The sequence below is a fragment of the Thermobia domestica genome, chromosome 1 (assembly GCF_964235325.1).
Source record: "Thermobia domestica chromosome 1, izTheDome1.hap1.1, whole genome shotgun sequence".
Lineage (NCBI taxonomy): Eukaryota > Metazoa > Arthropoda > Insecta > Zygentoma > Lepismatidae > Thermobia > Thermobia domestica.
In genome coordinates, this window is record NC_137454.1 from 251,313,456 (window position 1) to 251,332,170 (window position 18,715).

Consider the following 18,715-nt stretch of genomic DNA (forward strand, 5'->3'; position numbering starts at 1 on the left):
ACTAACCAATTACTGTAGTATTTTTTTTTCTTTTTCTTTCTTTCTTTCTTTTTTTTACATATATTTCTGCCTTTGAAATTGATACACATAAACTGGATATTTCAATCGCACCAACCCATTATATACGTTATTATTCTTACATCCAGGCGTATCCCAGGACATCCAAACACCTTTGTCTACTGTTGATATTTTCTTTAGAAGAAAGAGAGAAGTAATAGGTTGTAGCTTCATAAACTCTTTTCTCAAATCTTTAACACAATTCAGTTTACAGTATTGACATATATATATCTATTTAAGATGCATATTTCTGTTTTAAAACTTTACCATTGTGTAAAGATAATATTTATAAATGTATGTTACTTGCTGTACGTTTCGACACAGTACCACACTACGCATATCTCCTGAATAATAACATATTTCATTTTAAAATACGTATTTCTAATTTTTCGTCTTTTGTGTCAGGCAGACTAACAGCTAACAAATACAAGCAATAGAAGCACAACAGAGACAAGCAAGACAGGCAATAGAACCACAACCGAAAAGGAAGATGTTGGACAAATGTGACGGTAAGTATAAATAATTATATAATTATTTTATTTTAAAGAAATATACTAATGTCAAACAATTTGACACACTTCATATATATATCTATATAAAATCTTAATCAGAAGAGCGGAAACGATATCAGTTTTGTCGTTTGATAATAGTATCTACTTGTATGGTAGTCACAACACAAAAGGGAGAATCCTGTGTTTTCAAGAAACTGAAAACTTTGGCTTGAGAGGTTCCAGGTGAGATAACATACATTGTTAGTCCTTAGAAAATCTTATTTTTAAGAGAAGTTATAGTACGAACAAAATACCCTAATTCAGTTTGTATCTTGGGCTTCCTTATGCTCTGATAGTATATAAATGTGTAGATACAGATAATCGTGGAATATAGATGTGCCTTTCGTAATTACTTGACTACTAGGACGTAAGACGCATTATTAAAATTATATTAGATTCCACACAGAACTCAAGTAATTATCTAGGTGTGTTAGGTGAGTAAAAGGCGAGGAGTACTAGCGGGACGGAGTAACGGAAGTGAGGAAGGTTGGGTGAAGTGATAGCTAAAATATTTCGGAATATCAATGGAGAGAGACGATTTATTTTTATCTGATCGTTTGATTAATTTTGCGGTTGGTCCACTTTACAATCCAGCGTATGAATTGTGTAAACAATAGCCTTCGGGAAACCTCAAATCTACATTTTGTTATGAAAAAAGGAAGTTATTGCTAAAGTATTCAAAAACTGCAAAACTACTAATATACATTTCCTAAAGTAGTAAGATTTTCTCAAGTGTAATACTTAGGTATAAAATTATTTGTTAAGAGTCAAGCTGAGGGTATATTCTATTTTTCAAAAAATATCTTCAAAGATACGTCTTAGTGTTGCCCTAAATGGGACGAGAAGAGATTTTTTTTTTATTTTCGAAAACCTTGTAAATTTTTGTAAAAGTCTCGTCTCATCTCGTCTCAATTCTCGACAAGTTCTTTCTATTCTCGTCTCAATTCTCGAAGGGTTCTTTCTCGTCTCGTCTCAATTCTCGAAGGGTTCTCTCTCGACTCGTCTGAATTCTCGAAGAGCTCTGTCTTGTCTCATCTCAATTCTCGAAGGGTTCTCTCTCGACTCGTCTGAATTCTTGAAGGGTTCTTTCTCGTCTCGTCTCAATTCTCGAAGGGATCTTTCTTGTCTCGTTTAGAAAATTTTTCGTCTCGTCCTATCCCATTCCTTAAATGTATATACAGTAAACTCACAACTATCAGGTCTAATGTGGTGCAAGGACAAGCCGATTAAAAAAGACAGACAGGCCGGTGTTATATAATTACTCACTTCTTGCCCCACCTATACCATTAAAAACACATTTTTTACATTAAATTCCGCTCTTATATATTTTCTAACCTCTTAGTAGGTCTATAGACCAGTACTTTATAAATATTTGTTATGCATTGTACTGTATACTTAAAATAAATACGATAGAAAAAAGTCCAAGAAAAAAATTATTGTATACACAAATTTAATAATGCCTATCTTAATTGAATGAAAATTAAATAAGGTAAATGAGGGATTCAACTTTTACACTAGCGTACTACCATAAGTCGTACGTACCACCCAGCAGCGAATTGCATACCACAGGTTGAGAAAACACGATGTACACTGTACATACATACATACAGTTTAAAACAAACATTAACGTTGAAAAATAATTACACATATGTGAAAAGGTGGGTCTAAAAGAATCAAAACTTACTTTTTAGTCTTTGAATATGTCCTTGATAGATGACAGCTTTTCATAAGCACAGTTAGGTTTTAATGAAAGCGATATAAATAAAGTATATTGTCTATCCCAATGTTTTTCCAGACTTTCTTTTTAAAATCAGGCCGGATATTTGCGAGCCGAATAGTCTAGGGTCTAGTGTACTTTGCTTTTGGAAATAGTGCAAACAGTAGGCTTGCTAGATTAATATAGTAATAGTGGCAGTGGCAGCCCGTGACTAAATCCATCGTGACTCGTGCGGCGCAAAACGAAGTGACAATTTTCCTGGAGGCTTCCAAGTATATAATATTCTGATGAACTGCAGCAAATCGCCACATCCTATTTGGTTGAGTTTCTAAAATTAATGTGGAAATTTAGGTACATTTACTTTGATACATATCAGCGGCCACAAAACGTGCTAGCTGTATGTCTTGTCAATATCATTCGAAAGCTTAGGTTTAGCACTTTGTAGATATCTACGTCATAGGAAATATATCTGTGCATTTGTCTGTTTTCATGGCTGAGAGAATAGGAAGCGAAAACACCATTTTCATAAAATCTGCTTCAGCACAACTATTTAGATTCAATCACAGAGGAATGCAAATAATTTGAAACATTAATGAAAGTGAGGGTTAAATTAAGGCAGTGAGAACGACCATACAATGAAAGGTTGGTCCTGAAAATTCTGTTGTGGTGACTTACGCTTGGATGTTAAGAAAGATCATTAACATTATGCGGCTTCTGGAAATTACGAATTGAAACTCATTCCCGAAGCAGATCTAAGGAAAATGACACGAGACGTTGCAGAGAAACTAAATGTTGTTTATTCACCAGTAGCGTGGAATTTGGAGAAACTACAAAAGGTGAAAAGACGGACAAATTGACCGAGAACCGCAGAAATCCACGCTGTGAATCTACTCTACATTGTTTCTATACTTCTAAAAGCGATCCATTTTTCGAAGATATTCACACTGGCAAGGAACATAAATCCTGTACGGAAACCGACATATTCTATGAATGTTTGGATGAAATTATCCATGATCAGTCGACTTTCATGTAGGGTTACCATATTTTCAACTATGTAAAAAGTGGAGAATTTTGAACAAATCACTTTTGTGGCATATTTTCCGCAAAAAAAAAAAAAAAAAAAAACTATTTTCTATTTTAGATACAATACTATCATAGTAATCTGTAAATGTTATGTGTCTGTCCACTGAATATTTAACCCAATTCTATAAGTATTTTTGAACCTGCATTTACTATTCAGGTGGAGCTCCTTCATGCTTAAGCCGTTGGCGTACGCGCCTTTGGCGTGGGAGACCCTGGATCGATTCCCGGCGGGAATTCACGTGATTTGGATTCCCATGTAGTGAGATCCAGTTTTGTGCTTCGTAAGAACACATTTAATCTCTATTATTAACTCTCTACTAAAACCGAAAATGATTCAAATTAACTATAAATATTGATCTATGTAGAGCAAAAACGGTTAAAAAAAAAAAAAAAAAAAAAAAAGGAGAGAGAGAGAGATAAAAGTGGTTTCCTCCAATCGAGTAGTTCTCAACCGTCTCAAGTCTACCTTTCATCTCCTCTTTTGATCTTCAATTGAAACCTGAAGTCGTAGAAATTAACGACTCCCGGTTTCAATAGTGATCTCCATAGAACAGGAATGGTAAAAGCGAGAAGCGTTTTTTTATTTTCTATTCAGCGTTCTAAAAATAACTACTATCTTCAGTATTAAGCTTCTATTCAAATCAAAAGAGATGGAAATCAACCACTTCCGGCTTTAACGGTGATAGCTATAGAATAAAAACTGTAATAGACAACAAAAGCGGTTTTCTGCAATCAAGTAGGCGTCACAAGAATCTATTTCGTCTCTAGTCTAGTCTCTCTACTAAAACCGGAAGTGGTAGAAATCTGCCACAATTTGCAGTTTCAATATTAATTGTGAAAATATCGTACCACAGAAACCAAATTCCTTTGCATGATGTACACGTGGCACTGTTACTTGTTTTTGAAATATTTTCTTTACCTTATGGATAGTCGTGGCCTCTATTTTTTGACCATAAAATAAATCAAACTCGATGTCATACGTAAACTAGTTGCCAGTAGAGCACATATTATTTACTAGTCTGCTCATTCAGCACTGTTTAAGATTGACTAAGCCAAACCGAGTAGCGCGTCTGAACAAGGGATTGTGAATTATGGAAACTAATATATATAAGGTATCCAAATAAGTTTTTGCCGTTTGTGATGGCCTTGTTGTTCGAGGGTCACAGACATGTTATGGCGTTGGTCACGTGCGCACGACGCGATAAGGAGGTAGGCAGAGCACTGACCGACATCAGTAGACGCTCGTTGGGCACACTACAGAGACCTAACTCGTCAAGTGACACAGTGAAATGGAGGTGTCGAAGCAACTCATTAGAGAGTATTTGTTGTATGACTTTAAGGTAGGCCTATCAGAGCCCGCGTCACGTCGTCGCATATGCCAGGCGCTCGGGGAGAATGCCGTGAATGAACGCACCGCCCGATAGTGGTTTCAAAAATTCCGGACCGGCGATTTGGGCTTGAGTGATGAACCCCGCAGTGGACGACCACATGTGTTGGGTGACGACGCCCTGAAGACAGCCATCGAGGAGGACAGTAGTCTTACATTTCAGGAAACAGTCAGACTGCACCTGCATCGCATAGGGAAGACATACAAGTTGAGTAAGTGGGCACCACACACATTGTCACGTACCAACAAACGACAGTGAGTTGAAGCCAGGTTATCCTTGCTCTCCAAGCACCAGAACACACCGATATTTGGTCGATTGATCACTAGTGACGAAAAGTGGGTCCTTTACAACACACTCAAGCGTACTCGACATTGGTATCGCCACGTGACGCAGTTCCACACACCTCAAGACCACCTCTGCATCCCAAGAAGGTTATGCTGTGCGTATGGTGAAATTATCGCCATGTGATTCATTATGAGCTCCTACCACCAGGCCAAACCATTAATGCGGATGTCTACTACCAGCAGTTGCAACGAGTGAACCGTGCATTGCAGGAAAAGTAGCCAGCATTCGTTAATCGCAAAGGTGTGCTGGTCCTTCACGATAATGCAAAACCGCACGTGGCAAAGAGGACACGGGAAACCATTCTGCAACTTGGTTGGGAAACTTTGTCATCCACCACATTCCCCTGACCTTTCTCCTACAGATTACCACCTGTTTCATTCCCTGGACAATTACCTTCGTGGGAGACAATTTGAAAATGAGAGAGACCTGCGGACCGCACTCACGGACTTCTTTCCTTCCAAGACCGCTGACTTTTACCACCATGGCATTGTACAGTTGCAGGAACGTTGGCAGAACATGCTGGATTACTTCGAGACGTAACCGTGAGTATTTTGTGCTACAACGTAGACTCTGTGGGGACTCTGAAATCGGCAAGAACTTTTTTGGATACCTTGTAAAATTATTTCCATAAAATTAAATCTACTTTAGATTTGTAATAAGGGATAAGAAATTGTAAACATCTGAGAGATTATTTGGTTCATACAATTACAGTTAAGAAATAGATAAGAACCTAAGATAGATTGGGTTAGAGCTAAGTTAGGATAAAGCTGGAAGTATAAAACCTTCCATTATGCTATTCTATGACAACCAATTAGGTTACATAATCTTCAATAAAATTCGTAAGCGCTTACACATTTTTGTAATGAAAGTCTTGATTCTGAGCGAAAAGAGCTAGTTGACCTTTGACCTCGAGTTGGATCGGTTTGCGGTTATTAATAAAATATTTATTTAACAAAGTTTTCTGGGTCATGATTTTTAGAAAATCGAAACTTATTTCCAAGAGTAAACTACCCCGCGAATTCTTTGTAGGACAAATGAGTTACACTATGCCAGGTTACAAACAAAATGGCTTTTTTTTTTTTTTTAATCGTCAGAAAAGAACTCAGCCCAAGACTGAAATACTTCTTGTGTGTAGTATCATAGCAGATACTACACTTGTTGCATGAGTTGTTCATTTGTCTGTTCCTTTGAACATCCCAAGTTTCAGAAAACGTATAAGATAGGTCTAACAGGAAAATAAGACAATAATACTATATTTAAACATTTGGCTTGAATTACTTAAAGAAAATCTATTGGAATGACCGTCTGCTTGATTGAGCCACAAGTTTGTGAAATCATATACGCATAGATAAAGTCATGTGCAATCATTATGTTTGAGTCCGGGAAAAAAATTTACAAACAAACCAGGGATGGCCAACATAGAAGAGTTTTACTGTATATGAATTTTAAATGCTAATTTAATTACTACAAATATCATTTCATAAATTGTATATTTTTGTATAATTGTTTGAAATCCATGTAATTTTGTTCCAGAACCATCTTGTGACAAATGCCAATGTTCTACCACTGGTAAGTGCACTTGCGGATCCAATTGCAGTTGTGGCAAGAAGTAGAAGGCATTGCTGTTCAATGAGGTATTATTATTATTATTATTATTATTATTATTATTATTATTATTATTATTAAACATAAATTTTATTAAATAAGGAACAAAATTGGAGAAGAGTTCTTGAAGTTTAGAACGATACAGAGGATGATCTAGCCCGAGGCAGGGGGAGTTCAGCCCCCCCGCTCAATTTTTTGTGACAAAAATAATTGACGCTGAAAGTTTATAGTGAACTCATGATATACCTATCATAGTCTGGGTTCTGATTCGTCCTTCAGTTTTTACCTTCTAGATCCGCCTCTGGAACGAAATTTAAAAAAAAAAAAATGTTCAATGTTTTAATGACTGTGAAGCGAATTCCCAATTTTGTTTTGTTCGGATCCAGCGAGACAGTTCTACATTGTAAATACACTGTAGTTATTGATATGGCTTAATTATGGAGGTCGTTTTAACTATACGAGCTGTATTGTACGAGTTTCAGTTTTGTTAGTTTCGACAATTTACAGGAATTGCGAAAATCAACCTTTACAGATATGATTGCCATATTAAAGACATTAAAATAGGACATTTTTAGATTTCACATAAAGATGTAGGTGTTAGTTTTCTTTTTTCTGTGCCTTAACGAATCTTTCCATTCAATCCTTAAGGATTTAAGTTATCCTTAATTCAAATTATAGGAAACTATATGAAAAAATAATTATATAATTTATTACTTTTTAATTAAATAACACTGATCTACAAAAAATGTTCTTTCTCAAGAACCAAAGTTATCAAGTCTAAAGGTCTTTTTCATTCAGAAATGTGATCAAAGTAATCAGAATTTTTCCATCTCGAAAGTTTTTTTTTTTTTTTTTTTTTGTACATTCATTATTTTTGTCACCCATATACGCGAAATGGAATCTATTATCTTGGAACATTCATGTATTGAAGCAGCATAGTCCAATTGTTAACGTAGAAGGATAACTTAGGTGTGAGATTATTTGCCTGGTATGGTGATTGCAGTCTTGGGAAGTAACGTAATGGAAGTAACGCGTTGCTTTTTAAGTAAGGTTTTTTTTTTTTTTTTTTTTTTTTACGCAGCATGGCATTTTAGTCAGTGGTACCTTATAAGAAAATGTTCATATAGCTGTCAAGTAAGAATTTGTTCTTGTATCTACATGAAGCGATTCAGGAGATGCAATATTGCGTTTTTAAAGTTAGCGAAGCACATCAAATTTCCAATAAAGTAATTGTCCGCATGAAAGGATATAGCAGAGCTTCTATTTTCAACCTAGAGTTTTAAACATTTACAATGATTGGCGAAAATCAGAATGTGCAATAATAATAATAATAATAATAATAATAATAATAATAATAATAATAATAATAATAATAATAATAATAATAATAATAATAATAATAATAATAATAGTGGTGGTAGTAGTAATAGGAAATAAGATTTTTTCTTTACATATTCAAAGTTTCGAACCTAAAACTAACACGTTACTTGCGTTACTTTTGAAGTAGGGTAACAGTTACTTTTCTGGGGCAAGTAAATCGTTACATTTAAAGGGAAAGTAAAATAACTTGTAACACGTACATTTTTACAAGTAACTTACCCAACACTGGATGTTTGTCGTCATCCATCCCATAGGGAGGTGGTGGTAATTGAATTTCGGTAAAATGTTGTGGAAATTTGATATTTTCAATTGCGCAATCCCCTTCCTCCTTTCCGCACCTTAACAAAATTATAAAGTTAAACAACTTATGAAAAATACATGTCATATAGGTATTCGATTTGCCGAAGGTGTCCTTGTGCAGTAAAAAAAAGCAACACCATTGTTAATTACCTAAGAAATTGTACATTATTATTTTAGACTACATTTAACCTTGGAGATGTCTCTCCTTAAAGTCCAGCAGTAGTCGATCACCATTCTGGGACTCCATTTGTCTTGGAACCTCTTTCCCATTGTATAAATTTCCTGATGGAATCGATCGTTATATGCATTGCTTACTGAAAATCAAAATGAGAGTCTAAGAATTAGATTTTTAAAGACATCTTGCATTCCATAATTCACAAGATCACACACTATTTAATGATAATTATGTGCTTTATTTTTTTTTTTACGTGAAAACCACTACATATACCTAGGAAGGCTTTCCACGCTTTGTCTTCCACGGGATTCAACAGTTCTGCAAAATTATCATCATTCAATAATGACGTAATTTGTAGGCCAATAAACATTTCTTCCTTCACTTTTGCATCGCTAACATTGGGAAGTTTAAATTTCAAATACATGAATGCAGGAGAATTTTCATTAAGAGTTTTTACAAAATTCTTCATAAGTTCCAATTTGATATGCAGCGGTGGTAAGTACGCTCATTCGGGATTCACCAATGGGGGTGCGACACACATTTTTTGCTCCCAGGAGTAAGAATTGCACGTTTAGGCCGGTGTCTTCCTGTTTTGCCTAATGATCCACCAGTACTTTGTAACACATTTTTATCTAATCTTATCTTTAGGCAGAATAGGAATTCCTGTTCTGCCTAATTCCTTTTTTGCCTCATCTTCGCAAAAAAGGGATACTTAGATTTGAGGGAAATTTAATACTAATTATTTTCCCGACAATTGCAGTTGTTTTCCTCACCTCTTGGTTTTCTTACATCATTCAGCTTCTCTGAAATTAAATTAGCAATTATAGACCACCATTATTTTACTACGAGTATATCTACGCGATATCCCTGGCCGCCTACAACTTCAACAAGAAGTTCAACGAAAAGTTATTCTTCTGGTTGCGAGCACGCATCTAACTGAACAGTAACATAGCTAAATACATATAAGTACTCTTGCGAAAACGTGGATTGATGTTCTCTCATGATATGAAAGTTCTTTAAAATAGTAAGAGAAAATGTATTTAAAAAAAAAAAAAAAGTCCGCCTTATGCAGAGTCGTTTTGACGTATGATTAAAATCATACTAAAATCTGGCTACCGCGGGAAACATGTTAGTCGGAGTCTTTAGTATGGCGCTAATCACGCGTCAGAACGACTCTGCATAAGGCCCAGTGACTTTTGATATTAAGGTAATTTAGTCAACATTTCCTCTTACAGAAGTTGAAATAATAAGAATAATGGTAACATAAATATATAAATTGGAACAATAGGACGTAACAGATTAGGTTGCATATTAGTATATAAGCAATTGCGGACAACCATTCTTTTACAGTATGGTTAATTTACCGATCTCTGTCTGTAGCCTACATAACAATTATTACTATAGCACAGCAAGGTGCTGTATATAAAAACTCCTTAGTTGCGTGAAATTTAAGTGTTATAATATGTAATGTTTTACCATCGAGAAAATTTATAATTCACAATGGTGAAAGATATTTATCTGAAAGGCGTAAAAAAATGCTTATTTGTGATTGGCCAAAATTGGAAAATGTAAACGAATCATTATCTTTGATTAGTTGAAGACAGAACTAAATATAAGATTTAGAAGTTGGAAAGTCCACTAAAAACGATAAGAAAATTAACACAAGAAAACAGCTTCCGTTGTGCAGAAAATAATATTACTTTAAAACATAGCACTTCACAAACCGACTGCAGACTTTCTCAAGCAGAAAGTTGATTAAGGTAAATTAGTAATATAAGGTTTCTGATTTATAGATAAATTTCTAAGATAATTTCAGTGCTAATAGCCATTCAATGCTATACACATCGTGGTTAACCTTAGACATTTTTGTTTGTTCTTCATTCACCATATTTCGTAAAAGTTTAGTATGGTTTATCATTAATTATATATGAAATAGAAAGTTTTCAGTTTCTGTTTTCAAAACGAATTTATAACATTTTTCTTCTCTGACTAAAATCAAACTAAAAATTCAAACTATTAGGAAACTGATCAAGACTCTGCAGCTTCTCGGATTGCAATGACAATAGAACCACCACTACCGAAGAACATATCTGAATTATGGCAAAGAGTACTAAATTAGAATACATATTTCTATTCCTCTCTACGTTGTACGATTATTTTCATTGCTAAACGTTTAACTGAAAAGAATACACAGAAAAAAAAAGCTCTGAAGGAAATATTATTTATATAATTAATTTAAGTAATATGTAGAGTAAGCGTATTTAGTTTTACCATTTACCTAAATACGAATATTTGCTCTGTCTTTTCAGGTGGAGGTGGATCTGCACTCTTACACTATATTTCCCCAATTATGAATTGTTTAACATTTTCAACAGAAATTGGCGAGGTGACGCTATCTAGTGAACAACATGGTTGACTCTTGATCACAACGGTCGAGAACCATTCTCATGCACAGAACACTCAAAAGCTTGTATTTTTGCAATTTTTGTTTTGTTCCCTATGATTTATCTAGCACTGAATAAAAAACTTCACAAACTGTGATTTTACCCTGAATTTGATTTTTTGCATCCTTTTCTCGTGTAATGTACTATATGTCCATCTCTTTGTAGTATCACATTTTTGAGATAACAGAGAGTTTACACTCAGTAGTTTAGTGATTTTACAATGGAAGAGAGAATTTACGGGACACGTTGTGCATGAGTACACACATTTAAGTACGAGGCACATCCAAAAAGTAAGTTTCCCACGCGTCTCATACCTAGGAAACTGTATGTTGTACGAAGCGAGTGCATGCACATGAGAGAGTAAGGTCCTAGTATGGCGCATGCGCCAGCGGAGCGTTCCTAGTGCTTTCAGTAGTGTCGTGGCAGTGGTTGAAGATGGACGTTCCTATTCCAGCTCTCGCTGCATGTGAAGTGCGAACAGTGATAAAGTTTTTGATGCATAGAGCATAGCGCCGATTGAAATCAATTGTCAGCTGTATCGTTGCAAAAATGTCAATGCTCTGTCAATGCTTTGTGTTCTGGAGTCAATTGCTTCGGCACCCAATTGACACATGAATTCTTGAACAACAGGCGCTCCGTGACAACGGTGTGCAATAAGGAGCGGGAGCTGCTTGCTCATGACGTTAGGTCCATAGGCCTAGCACAGATGACGATGGATTTCAATCTGTGCATTCAGAAACTTTATCACTGCTCGCACTTCACACTCGACTGGAGCTTGAATAGCAATGTCCATCTTCAACGCTACTGAGAGCACTCAGCCACCTTTTCTTCTAGACAGATTGTGTATTAAGTTTATACTAAGATCTTGTAAAAGCCGCTAATCACATTTGGCATAGCCTTTATCATGCAATAAATTCTGTTTTTTCATTAATCATTTTTTACTTATAAAATATCTGTTTTATTTGATGGCAATGGCTTGTTTTTTGTTTGGGTTTCTGTATCTCCTAACAATATGAATAGTACTTGTGCACAAGTTTTTGTATGTGCACTATTTTAGTAGGTGCTTTGAGTCATCTTGGTAGAAGTGATTGTCCCTGAATCCAGTTTCTTTGAACGTATGGTAAAGATGGCAGGAGTAGCAGGCAAGCTCTAACTGGATTTGCCGAATGGTGGAGTAGCTGCTCTGTGAAAGATCAGAGCTAACTAGTTATAACTTCGGTTAGTGTTTTTCAGTGTTAGAAGTGTAAAAAAAAGCTGATGCGGTATGTTTTATTGCGATTTTTAATCGACATACTGGCTATCTAAATGTTAAAATGCAGTGAGGGTATGTTGCCTAAAAGATTGCATTTCTATTTATATACTGACTGAAAACCTTGGAGAGCTTCTCTGTAGTAACGAGGGGGGGGGATATGGAGAGACTTTGATCCCCCACCAACAACTTTCTAAAGAAAAGAAAAAAAACTAAAATATCCCCTTATGTTGTATTATAGAGAATTATACACGAAAATACTCAAAAACCTAACGAGGATATTAATTTTCTGCGGGAAAACTCCTGGTCCCCCATTCGACTGTTGGATATTCCATAAACCCGGAAGGTCAGACAAACAGCAGACAACCCTAAATCCGCCCATGCTCAAAACACGGCATTTCAATACATTAAGGCAAGAAAGCACACACACATAAATAACAGAGAAACAATTCAATATGGGACATCAAAATATAAATTAGATAAACTTCTTTGAAGACATCTCATTTTAAAAACAAAATGTAGGAAAAAATATAACAAAAATGTCAGTTTATTAACTTAGAAATTAGTCATCAATTACTGTGTATAAAAATGAATTTATTAAAGGTATTTAGCGTCTACTTTCCAGTGATGGTATGTTTTTATCATTGAAAAACCAGAGGTGGTGTGCCTTAATCACTGAAAAAACAGAGACGGTATGGCATACCACCACATACCGTCTCACTTCGACCACTGGTATTTTTCCTCCACACTCGGAGAAATAAACTTATGAGCTTTTCATAAGTTTGTCATTGTGAGCGAATGCCTGTTTTTGAATTTGTGAACTTTTGAGATTGACGGGTTTGAAGGATATGGCTTTGTAGTAGGGAGTCATCTGTTTTCTTCAAATGAAGTATATAGATATTTTAAAGAGTATACTTCTTGGCTACCAGGGCTGGATTTCCCAATAGGCTCGGTAGGCCCGGGCCTATGGGTGCAAGCTCCCAGGGGGCGCACGGCCGAGAGAAAAAAAATATCTAGAAATAAAAATAAATAGCCATAACTTAACATATTTTTTGAATTGATTTTTTAAAAAATCAGGCTAATAAAGCACTTTGATTTTGAAGTTCATTTGAACAAATTATTGTTGGTAAAGTTTACCAATCTTTTATTAATACATTACCGGTATTTTGTTAAGCCCAGAACCAAGTGAATCCCTCAAAAAACTTGCAATGATAAAATTGCATCGTGGAGTGGTGTTTAAGCAATTAACATATAGGCCTGATATAATTTTTTAATAAAGGTTTTTAGGAAAGTTACTTTAACCAGACTAGGGGGCGGAAAAAAATATTGGGCCTAGGGGTTCCAAAATGCTAAATCCGGCCCTGTTGGTTAGGTTCGTGTGTAAGTGGGACCAAGGTTAAATTTGAATATGGAGCAGAGTGTGTTTCTTGTTCATCTCAGGAATAGGATGTACTAGGGGACATGGCACCTGCAGACCCCCTGAACTTCCTAGGCATTTCTTTCTTCCTAGGCGTTCCAGTGGTCATTTTCCAAGAGATATTTGCATACCATGAAATAATTGCATGTGGGTATGACATATGGCTTCTATTAAGCAAGTTAGCGAGAAAGTCATTTATATTCTTTGTGTATAAAAGTAATATTTGGTTTCGACATTTGAAACCTTTTTCCTTGCTGTATACAAATGTAGATGACAACCAAAGATGTCTATCTGCTGTTTTTACATGTAGGATATTTTAATTTATAATGTACTTCTTTTCTACAATTTGATTTTCTTTGATTTGGCCTATGGTCGTGCCAAGGTACATTAGTTTTGATGTACCAAGGGACAATCCCCATCAGGATTCTGCCGCCTACAGTCGGACAATTTGTCCATACCGACCAGATGCCGCGGTCGGATTGCTGGCGCCGGACGCCGGCGTCTTTCAGCGCGATTTTCGATCGCGACGAATAGTTGCCTTGCCGAGCAGTCAGCAAACAGCCGGAAATGAGCATTAAATGCGCCGGCGCCGCCGTCGAAAAGAGGCCGGCATAAGGAGTCTGCAGAGGGTCGGAAAGAGGCTTTTCCGACTGTTTTGCCGACTGTAACAGTCCGGAACAGTCGGCAATAAGTCGACAAAGGGCATTTTATTTTACGATTTTCGATCGCTTGCCGCCTTGGCAAAAGGTCGGCAACAAGTAGATCGTCATGCCGCCGCGGACGGGTACCGGCTGCCTCCGGCGGCCCGCCACCGTCGACGGCGGCAATCCCTCTTTCCGACCGCGACTTCCTAATGGGGATATTTTGGATATAATAGGCACTATTTATTGTAATGATCTTATGAATATATGTAATTTGAAACCAAGATGCCTAATTCCATATTCAGTGCATATTCTTTCATAAATGATCTGTTAGAACTACAATAATATTTGTCCCTTGTTATTAAAGTTACTTCATCGAGCAAAAATTCAAAGTGTGCGGCCAACAAAGCATTAACCTTTAGCCCCAATTTCATCTCCCCATGAACTTGCTCGAGCTTGAATGCAAGCGATAGTGTCGATACATAGAACACAACTCTGTAGAAATCATAGTTTATTTCTGTAGTTCAAGTAAAATTAAGATTATTCTCATGTGTTTAAATTATTGTTTTTCCTTTTTTCCACTAGGCGGTGTTATAGAGACTTTTCGACGAATGACCGCTGAATGATTGTGAGAACTCGGCAACGTCCGCTGAGCTAGAATATAAGACTAACAGGTGGCAGCACTGCACTCATATAACTATTGTCAGATAGTTCTTAGGCTTACAAAACTATTTTCGTGACCGATTACAGCAGAACATATTACGTTATTTATTACTTGGCAAAAATGTCAAATATACTGTCTAAAGCTTTGCTCATTGCAAATAATAAACTCCAAAATTAAAATTCTCACTGACAATTACGAGTTACTTGTGATATTCTTGCAAGGTGATATCTTTGATGTTGGCAAGTGAACTGCTGCACCTTGACTACTATCCGAACGGGTAGTCAAACCTACTATAATATATCATCTCATCACACTAGTTGACAATACATTCACCTACACTGCCGTCTTAACCCCATTGGGCAATCGCCCACGGACGGACTTTGTTATGGCAGACTCAGGCTCAGTCGGAGGTCGTAAGAACAAGGGAAAACACCGTGGTTTACCACCAGTTGTTAGCGGACCCTCCGAGAGCTCTACAAAGGTGAAGCTACGCAAGGACAAATCTGCAGCTCGTACTAAGAACACAAGCAAGCATCATCTTCAACGGACGGACTCAGTAGGATCGATTGAATCAGCGGCATCTGTAGTCTCTCATTCATCCATCAGATCAAGGTCACCGCAAACATCTGACAAGAATGATAGCTATGCGACCCGTCTTCAGCATTCTCCTCCTGCAAAGAAGCATCACATGGATTCAACATCAGAATCAGACTCAGGACCAATGGATATAGGAAACACCGCATCCCACACCGACAATCAACAAGCAGCTTCAACTCACACCATGCTTCTAACCAACTTCGATCCAAAATTCAACACACCAAAGATGGTTGCTGTCCAACTTCGGAAATACCTGCCACGGGCATCCATTACGCAAATCATCCACACCAGAAATGGCATTCTTTTGAAGACAACAGATCCATCACTGTTCAGCACGATCAGGAACAAAGTACCAATCGACACTTTTGGCAAAAACGCGAAGTTGGAAGCACTCAACACACCTCGACGGAAGCAACCTCCGCCTCCACGACGCCCAGTCCTTCTTTCAGTGGTCATACGCGGGGTAGATCCATCATATACAGATGAGGAGATACAAGAAGAACTGACCCTCGACGGACACACGCTCACCAAAGTAATTCGGATTCGCAACGACCGGGGCCCTACTTACATGGTTCGTGTGCTCACCTCACATCAAGAGACTATTGACGAACTGTTAGCATCCGGAGCATCCATCTATAACCACACACATCGAGTCGAACCTTCACGGTCTACCCCTCCTATGCCAGTACGCTGTGAACGCTGCCAGCTATATAATTCACACCAGACGGTAGACTGCAAGAATACAAGTAAGTGTGGATACTGTGCCGGACCTCACAATACCCGAGCCTGTACCAATCTTCAACAACCTCCGAATTGCGCTACTTGTAATGAGCAACATCCAACATACAGCTACCGATGTAAAGCGAAACCAGAACCTGCTCAGGAACATCCTGAATTGATCGTTCCACTGAGGCCTCCGGCCCAGCCACATACCACTCCACATCCGCTCAATACTCCTGTTAATCTAGATCAACTTCTAACATTCTTAACACTAGCGTTACAAAACATCCATCCGTTTATCAGACCTCACATCTTACAACAAATTATACTTGCGGCCAAAACTACCTTCCATGTTACTTTCACTGCTACTTATTCTGGTAATACTGTGCACTTTCATAAATCTCATGCTTCTTCCATCGATTAAATTTCTTCATGTTATGGCTCTAGTCTTCATATTTCTCAATATACGCTCCCTTCCAAAAAACAAACTTTTATTTGAGCATCTTCTTCTAGAACACCACGTCACAGCCTTCTTACTTAATGAAACCTTTCTGACTTCATCTCATGCCTGCCGTTTACCACATTATACAATGATCCATGCAGAAAACACTGTTCCAGCACTACGAGCTAACGGGGGAGTAGCCATTGGTTTCTCGCCTTCTTTACCATTTCGGCAGCACCACTACAACACAACACCATTACCAGAATACCTTCTTGCTACAGTTTATTTTTAAAATATCGTCCTTACTCTGGCTACTATATACATTCGACCAGGGCACCCCCTTCCATATCAATTTGTGCAATACATCTCCAATACTTATCGTTCGTATCTCATCATGGCCGATTTCAATATGCACAGTCGCACCAATCAGGAAAGAACAAATCTTCAGAACTTCATCACAACTAACACCACAGGCATTATTGTTCATCTCCCTCAAGCTACTCGCCCAATTTCCGACACCACGCCCGACATCGTTATAGTTTCTAACAATCTCATGACTCACTGCACCGTCGAAGTTCTTGACTTTCTCGGGAGTGACCACGCACCTATCAAATTAACATATCAATCACGTTCACTGAATACCGCACGTTCACTAATACCACCACGGACTAGTCTACGCTTTGATAAAGCAAATTGGGAACAATACCGCCTTCACATTTCCCGTCACACCCTTCATCTCAAGGACCCGACTACTGAAGAAGAGTTAGATGCTACAGTCGACAGAATCACCATTGTCATTCAAGATGCAAGTAACACCTGCATCCCAACTTCTACAACTACTTCATTTACACCTCATCTTCCTCCGCAATATCTCACTCTGATCAAACGCTCACGCCAGTCTTACAGGGAATTTCTCCAAACACGCAATCCGGAAGCATTACGTCATCATAGACAACTCCAGCGTATGGTCCATAATTATATTAAGGCCTACAAGCTTCGGTGCTGGGTAAAGGCTTGCAATAATCTCTCTGACACTACTCATCCCAGCAAATATTGGAAACGATTCAATATACTTTGTGGAAAGTCTTCCACACCAAAGTATCCTCTCTTACTAGGTGACACTCCCGCATCTACAGATACTGCAAAAGCAAACGCTTTCGCCAACCAGTTACAAACTATATTCACACCTACCAGGTCAGACAACGCCCCCCATGTGGTCGACAGGCTTAATACTTCATCACCACAACTTCAACCGAATATTCACCATGCACTACCTGCCAATTCACCCATAACAATGCCGATTACCATACAAGAGATCACCCAAGTCGTTCATAACAAACGAAATACAGCCCCTGGCTTAGACAATATAACGTATCGACACATTAAAGAATGTCCGAGCAGTCTGTTAGTCTTACTTGCGCATATATATACTTTCATATTCCGCACTGGATACTTTCCAGTATCTTGGAAGACATAAAAAACGCTAATGTTCCTTAAATCTAATAAACCGCCACAGGATGTAGCTTCTTACCGTCCCATACAATTAATTTCTACATTTAGTAAAATCCTGGAACGCATATTAGTTAAACGTTTACATCAGTATTTGACCAATCGCAATCTTATTCCTTTCACACAAGCAGGCTTCCGACCATCATTCTCTATAAACGATCAGCTCCTCCGACTTACGTCACTCATCACTCAGCAATATAATTCAGTTCAACCTTCCTGTCTGGTGCTATTTGATCTAGAAAAAGCCTTTGATAAAGTGTGCCATACTGGGCTCATATACAAACTCCATGCATTACACCTGCCAATAATATATATTCGTTTCATTTACAGTTTCATCTCCAACCGCCTCGCATACATCTCTGTGAACAACAGCCTGTCACACCCTATTTTTCTACTCTCAGGTGTACCACAAGGTTCGGCCTTGTCCCCCT

General features: G+C 37.5%; 1 long non-coding RNA gene across 1 annotated transcript; it reads left to right on the forward strand.

The window, feature by feature from the left end:
- The first annotated feature begins 416 nt into the window (after positions 1-416).
- Positions 417-11,147, forward strand: LOC145667476 (uncharacterized). Its single transcript, XR_014127893.1, has 3 exons — positions 417-566; positions 6,675-6,775; positions 10,911-11,147. It is a non-coding gene; the product is annotated as an uncharacterized LOC145667476 (long non-coding RNA).
- Positions 11,148-18,715: the final 7,568 nt, after the last annotated feature.